Source organism: Dasypus novemcinctus, chromosome 12, assembly GCF_030445035.2.
Source record: "Dasypus novemcinctus isolate mDasNov1 chromosome 12, mDasNov1.1.hap2, whole genome shotgun sequence".
NCBI classification, from domain to species: Eukaryota; Metazoa; Chordata; class Mammalia; order Cingulata; family Dasypodidae; genus Dasypus; species Dasypus novemcinctus.
The window spans coordinates 104,778,113-104,786,130 of NC_080684.1; positions in this window are offsets into that span (position 1 = coordinate 104,778,113).

Genomic DNA, 8,018 nt, shown 5'->3' on the forward strand with positions numbered 1-8,018 from the left:
ATCTAAGCCTCCTCTCAATATAGAGGTGGAGTGGACATCACCATCCCAGGGTCCACAGGATGGGGGAATAGAATATGGATTGCGGTGGACTTACTGGTATTCTGCTATAGAACTATTGTGACTTGTAATGGAAGAAATTATAGCATTGATGTGAAGAAAGTGGCCACGGTAGTTTCTGAGGGCAGGGAGAAGGAAGAAGAGATATGATATGGGGGCATTTTCTGGACTTGGAGTTGTCCTAAATTATATTGCAGGGACAGACGCTGGACATTGTATATCCTCGCATAACCCACTGAATGTACTGGCGGAGAGTGTAAACTACAATGTGAACTATTGCCCATGCGGTGCAGCAGTTCTCCAAAATGTATTCACCAGGGAGGCTGTTGTGGCTCAACTGATAGAGCATCTGCCTCCCTTATGGAGGGTACAAGGGTATGATACCCAGGGCCTCCTAACCCGTGTGGTGAGCTGACCACGTGCAGTGCTGCGACACACAAGGAGTGCCGTGCCATGCAGGGGTGTCCCCCATGTAGGGGTGCCCCCCACACAAGTAGTGCACCCCCCAAGGAGAGCCACCCCACATGATAAAAATGCAGCCTGTCCCAGGAGTGGTGCCACACACACGGAGAGCTGATGCAGGAAGATGATGCAACAAAAAAACGCGACACAGTTTCCCAGTGCCATATGACAAGAATGCAAGTGGACACAGAAGAACACACAGGGAATGGACACAGAAAGCAGACAGTGGTGGGGTGGGAAGGAGAGAGATATAAATAAAATAAATCTTTAAAAAATGTATTCACCAAATGCAATGAGTTGCCACGATGATGAAAGAGGTTGTTGATGTGGGAGGAAGAGGGGTGGGAGTGGGGTATATGGGAACCTCATTTAAAAAAATTTTTTACATTTATTTTTTATTTATTTCTCTCCTCTTTCCCCTCACCCCCCGTCCCTGTTGTCTGCTCTCTGTCCATTCGCAGTGTGTTCTTCTGTGTCCACTTGCATTCTTGTTAGTGGCACCTGGAATCTACGTCTCTTTTTTGTTGCATCATCTTGCTGCGTGAGCTCTCTGTGTGTGCATTGCCACTTCTGAGTGAGCTGCACTTTTTTTCACGCGGAGCGGCTGTCCTTACGGGGCACACTCATTGGGAAGACCGGCCTCTGGGCAGAGGGCACAGCATGTGGCAAGGTCGTGGGGAAGAGAGAGGCGAGCTGGGAGGCTGTGGCTGCAGCGCAGGGCTGAGTGACAGGGGAGCAGAATGAGCTTGGGCGCGAGGGCCTGGGAGGGCTGGGCAGGAGGCCTCGAAGGCTGCAGGGAAGAGGTGGGGGATCACTGGGGAGTATTGGGGAGAGGTGACCCCTCCTTTCAGAGCTCCCTGCTGCTCTGAACTCTGGTTCTAGAGATCATTGAAGGGAGGTGGGAGGGAGAAGTAACAGAGGGCGAGGCTGAGAGGAGAGGAGGAAACAGCGGAAGCCAGAGCAGAGCCACTGGGTGGGTGAGTGGGTGGGGGTGCGGAGGCGCCGGTCCCGGGCTGGGGACCCCGCGACTGCGGGCAGAGATGGCCTGGGTGTGCCCTGAGCCTCTGAGGTCCCAGCGGAGCTCCGGAGACCTGGCGGCGTCCCAGTGGCCACCTGAGGGCACCAGAGAGCCGCCTCCTGCCGGCCCGTTGGGAGGGCACCTGCTGCCCCTCCCAGGCCTCTTTTCATCCTTACACCTGCCCTGGAGGGAGGCCTTGCAGGGACCCCTGTTTACAAAGGAGGGAGCCTGGGTGCCTGGAGGGGACTCGTGCTCAGACACACACCAGGCACACCTGGAGCCGGGCCTGCAGGCTCACTGGGCGGCTGGGGCCTGGGCGAGGCGGCCGGCGTGGGCTGGGGTGCAGTCATTGGCAGAGGCTGGGTTTGGCCCTCCCTTTCCCCCATCTGCACTCACCCCATGGTCCACGGGGTCTCAGGCTGGTCTCTTCAGTTCAGTGAATAGGGAATTCAGGAAATGGTTGCTGTGGTCACAGCTGCAACTGCTGTTGCTAATAACAACGACGTCTTACTGGTATCAAGGGGGGTGTGGGGGGTGCTTTTTCCATCCTGGGGTCCAGGACAGACTTCCAGAGTGGGAGGAGAGGAGGGAAGAGCTCAGAATCTGACAGAACTTGAGTCCATCCTGGCCCTGCTGCTTCCTGTTGGCAATCAAGTCAGTTTTCCACTCTGAACCTCCGTCTCCTTCTCTGTGCAAAGGACACACCATGCCCCACTCATGGACATTGTTGAGGCAGTGCCTGCTGAGGAGCTAGCAACCCACTGGCACATGGTAGGACTTTAGCAATGGTTGTTTCTTCCTCTGCAGAGGCGGGGACAGTCTGGGGACCTGTGAGAGCTCGGGAGTAGCTCTGGCTGCCTGCCCTCGGGGTGACCTTGGAAGGAGCTGGCTGGGGGCTGGTTGGGGCTTGCGTCCACGGCAGCCAGGTGGACTGGGCCTCTCTGGGGCTTGTCTTGTAGCACTGAGGAGAGCATGTAAGAGGGACCCCAGCGTCTGGGCCCATTGCTCCCAGTTGGGTCCCATGTGGGTGTTGAAATACCTGCTGCTTCCCTGCATGCCACCCTTTGATGATGTCTACTTCCAGAGCAGAAGGTAAGTCCAGGCTGGGGGTTCTGGGAAGGGGCTGGCTTGTGGCCACATTGTGGCCGAGACCAGAGCCTGTGGCAGGAAGTGTGGTGGGAGTGGAGCCTGGCTGCCCCTCCCAGCCTGCCTGGGTTTGGCTGCCTGACCTTGAGCCCTGGTCATCTTCTCTGCAAAATGGGCCCAAGGCAGAATCAGTCAAGCAGCATGGATTGAAAGTTGGGGTGTCCTGGCCCCGACTCAGGCTCTAGTGTGAACTTTAGCCCATCCCTCCATCTGTCAGACTGTAAGGGATAATGTGCTCTTCCAGAGCATGAAACTAGTAGCAGGTCTGGCTCAGATTTGCTGTGTGACCTGGGCCAGGTCTCTTGACCTTTCTGCTCCTGGAGTTCCTCTACTATAAATGAGGCCCTTCCAGGTTAGACTGACTGATTAAACCCACATGGCTCTGACTCTGTGATGAATGATCACCCTTCATCATCTTCCCATTCATTCCATGGGGAGTTATTGAGGTCCTGCAAGGGGCCAGGTCCTGGCTGGGGGCTATGAAGGCAGCATAGACTGAGACCCCATCACTGGCCTCAGGGGTCTTTCATGACCCACAATTGTCACACATACACCCTTACAATCATGATTCTAGCCAGAGCTACACAGAGTGGTCTACATAGGCTATGAGTTGGGTCAATCCATACTGCGGGCCAGATGCTAAATGGCAAACAATAGGATTGGTCCAAGGAGAGATAGTGCCCAGAGGAGGTGACTTTTGAGCTATAATCTGAAGAATGAGCAGGGGTTCACTAGGCAAAGCGAAGGGAGAAACCATCCAAGAAATGGGACGACGTGCAAAGGTCCTGGGGCAGGAAGGAGTAAAGGCCATTCAAGGAGCAGAAAGGGAGGCCAGAGTGGCTGAGCCATGAGCTGGAGTGGTTGGCAGCCCTTGGGGAGGCTGGGGAGGCAGGCACAGCAGGATCCGCAGCCAGGGGAGGAGTGCAGCTTTCTGCTGACAGCCGCCCATGGACTTCACTGGGTGCAGGGCCTGCTGAGGAGCTGGGCCCTCCAGGTCCACTCCAGGGTAAAGGCCCAGCTGGGGCCAACCCGTGAGGCAGCTGGAGGGCCTATGGCCTGGGTCCTACAGGATGGAGCAGGAGCGGCTGGGCTAGGTGGGGGGAGGCACCCACTCTCTCTGGACCTGGGCCGGGCAGTCCACACCATCCACTCGCTAGACCATGTCCCTCTGTCCAGCCATCCGTGCCACCTCTGGACATGTGCTTTGAGCTCTGCTCAGCACTGGACATGGGTGCTGGACGTAGGTGCCAGTCATTCACATTGTTCAGTCTCCATGAGCTGCTCAGGGGCATCAGTGTGACGAGGCCCACAGAGGGCTGGTTCCCCGCTTTGCCAGGTGCCTCGTTTCAGGTGTCCCCACGTGAGCCTAGGCCAGGCTGGTCCCTCTCCCCCACCTGCCCCTCTGCTGCCCCGCCCACCAGCTGGGGATCTGTCTGTCCTCCTCACCTGCTCAAGAGCCATTTCTTTTAACAAGGAAATCCGTGGAGACCAGGGTGTGCCCACCCTCGGAACTTTCTGCACTCACAGCTCAGCCAGGATTTGGGAGAAGAGAGACTCGGGGTTGATTTGTATGCGGCGGGTCTGCACCAGCCTGGCTCCACCCTGCCCGCAGGGAGTCCCAGTGCCCTCTGAACTTGGCACTGATGGGTTTTGGGTCCTCCACAGTCTCTGATCACCAGGGCCCTGGAAGCCAGCGCCCTCCAGCCTGGAGCAGCTCCTCCTGCAGAACCGGCCCTGGAGTTTCCGGTCGCCCCTCGGGCCTGAGGGTGCTGAGCTGAGCAGCTGAACTGCCCCTCCCACCCCTGTTACGACTCCTCCTTTGTGCTCACGCCAGAAGCGACCAAGGCTGAGGCCTGCTTCTGACTCATCCCCCAAACTCAGAGCCCAGGGGAAGGCCCCCTCCTCTCCAGTTCTCGGCCTGGGGTATCGTGGGAGAAGAGGCCTCACCGCCCCTCTGCAGCACCCACCCCTCTTTCCTGTTCTTTGTTGTGTGAACAAATGAGAGAATGAGTCATTGGTCATTCATTTACTTGACTTACATTTAAGGTTAGGAGCTCTGAGGACACAGCTATTCAACATAACTTTCAATCTGTAGGATGTGGGAGATGCTGAATGGCAAACTATAGGATCAGTCCAAGGAGAGGTAATGTTGTGAGGAAAATAAAATAGAGTTAGAAGGATGGTGTGGGTAGAGGGGAAAACTGGTCAGTGGTCCCTAAGCCTCCCTAAGGATGTGAATTTTGAGCTGAGACATGAGACTGAAATTCCAGGCCTGGAGGAGGCATTTTGCAAGCACGAGAAGTACAAAGGCCCTGAGATGAGAATGGAGTTGATGTGTTCAAGAAATAGAAAGCAGCCTGGGTGGCTGGAGATGCAAGAAGGAGGGACTGCACAGGCAGGGCGGGCAGCAGCTGAGTCGTGGGAGGCACTATCAGCTCTAACTGGGTGTTAGGATTGAGGCAGATATAAGAGAGTTGGGAGCAGAAAAGTGAAGGGAGAGGGAAGAGTGAGTGAATGCATGGAGTCCAGGAGGGCCTGAGGCCTTACAGCTGCCACTCAGGGACACCTCCTGCCCAGTTGTGCTGCTCAAGTGAGCCCCAGCTCCTTACCCCTAGTTCGTCCAAGTCCCTTGGGAAGCTTGGGAACCAGCACTACCCCAGGTGTGATATGATCAGCACTGAATCTAAGTGCCCTTACTCCTCCTGCTGTCTGGCCACTGTTTCTGTTAATGTAGACTCAGAATGCTAGAGTTTGGTCTGAGTGAACACATCCTGTGGTTATCACCAAGCCATTGTCCACCAACAGTGTCATGCCCTTCCCTGAGCTTGCAATAGAGCAGCTGGCAAAGCAGACAGTGCAGGAACTGATCTAGGTCAGAGTCCTTTTAATTGTTATCCTTACGTGCTCTTGGCTCAAAACCCTGAGGTGCTACAGGGCAGAGAGTAAATTCTGGGCTCTGAATTCAGGATGACATGGGCTGGAGTTTTTCTCTGCCCTCGGTGTGGTGTCACTCTGCAAAAGTCCTTCAACTCTAGAGCTTCAGTTTCCTCACATATAAAATGGGGCAGACAGTGCTACCTTGTGGAATTATCATGGGATAAAATGACATGCTCCTTACAGGATGCATCAAATATCACATGATATGGGTTGTTTCTCAGAAAGGACGGAGTGAAGTGTGACGGGTCCAGACAGATCAAAGAGTAGCTGCGTCTGTGTAAGTATATTGTGATTATGTTTTCAGAGAGTCCTTATCTTTAAGAAGTCCTGAAATATTTATGCATGGAATGATGTAATATCTGGGATTTGCTTTCAAATAACCTGGGTTTGGAGGGGCATTTGGGAGCTGAGAAAAAATGAGTTGAGAAATTGACACTGGGTGATGGGCACATAGAGTTTCATTATACTATTTTAATTTTGAATGTTTGACATTTTACATAATCAGATAGACCTTAATAGAAAAAGTTTGATAGTTCAAATGGGAAAACATTCATCAAGATAGAAAAGAAAACGAAGCAAACCCAGGCGTACCAGCAGTTGTGGTCCCAGCTTTCCAGGCTGGGCGGCAGCAAGGTCCGGTGAGCTCCACGCAGTCAGCACCGCGGACAGCGCTCGGCGAGCCGGCCATGGTCAGCACCGCGGACAGCGACCCACCGCCTCTTCCCTGCCCATTCAGCAGCCTAGGGCCTCTAAGGAGGCAGCCAACAAAAAGGGCTTCCAGGCCACTTTTTATTTAGGAAGAAACTCTTTAGGTCAAATGGACTTCTGCCTTCTTTTTTTTTTTTTTTTTTTTTTTTTGAGTTCAATGTTTATATTAGTGAACTCGTGGGTTTACAGTCCAATGATGTATAAAAAAACAGGATTCTTATACACAGACCCACCACCAAAACCTTCCATTGGTGGAACATTTGTAAAATTGATGATAGCGCTTTTATTTTTTGTAATTGTACTAATTTTTTAAACAATAGCTACCTTTGTTATAATTGATGAAATTATTAAGATGGTAGTAACTATGGTCCCTAGTATACATTAGATGTTTTATTTTTGTTTTGTGCTTTTGCCGTTTTTAAAAATTTATTGACGTTTATCACTCACACATAAACATACATAAACATTAAGTGTACAGTAATAGTTGTGAACTTACAAAACAAACATATAACATCATACAGGACTCTCATACCTCACCCTACCACCAATACCTTGCATTGTTGCTAAACATTTTTTAACTAATGATCAAAAATCATCCTCAAAATATTACTACTAATCGAAGTATTTTCCCCCAACCCCCATTATTATTATCTTTATATCTTTTATATATGAACATGCATAAACAATAAGTATATAATAGAAGTTGTGAACTTACAAAGCAAACACGCATAACATCATACTGGGTTCCCATACATCAACCCTCCACCAACACCTTGCACTGTCGTGAGACGTTTGTTACAAATTATGAAAGAATATTGTCAAAATCTCACTGCTAATTATAGTCCTTATATTTGGTGTATTTTCCCCCCAACCCACCCTAACATTATTTTTAATGTATTTTTTATGACAGAAGTTGTAAACTTATAAGCTAATCATGCACTTGTGCAGAATTCCCAAACAACACCCCTCTATCAACACAACACATTGTGGTGGGACATTTGTTACAAATAATATACTATCATCTGATTGTTACCATGTCCGTAGTGTACATTTGGCACACATTTTCAATAGTACCCCATTATCAACACAGTACATCTTTGACATAGATGCAAACATATTACATTATTATTGCTAACCACAGTCCACAAGTCACTCCAGATGTATATTTTCCATGCTTCTCCACATCCCCACCACCCTGCAATAGTGATGTACATTTGCCCTAGCTAACAAAGGACACCCTTGCATCTGTACCATTAACCACAATTCTCATCCACCTCTTGGTTTACTGTGCTATTCTGTTCCTAGAATATTCTCTAGTATTCTTCTAATTGGCATTTACGTACCTAAACTAACATTTTCAACCACATCTTCATTTATAAACTAGCTGGTAATATGTGTTACCATCCGCTCTATACATTTCCACACTTTTACAATAAAGCTCATTAAAACTGCTACATACATTAAACATTAGTAGTCCATCTCAGTCCCCATCTTATCTCCTTTAAGAATCCACCACCTACCACCAGGTGTTGAAGCTATTTCTACAATTTCTTCTGGAAACTTTTTGGTAATGGCTTTTAATTATAGGTTTTTGATCCATGTTGAGTTAAGTTTTGGATAAGGGGTGAGCTAGGGGTTCTCTTTCCTTCTTTTGGCTATGGATATCCAGTTCTTTCAGCACCATTTGTTG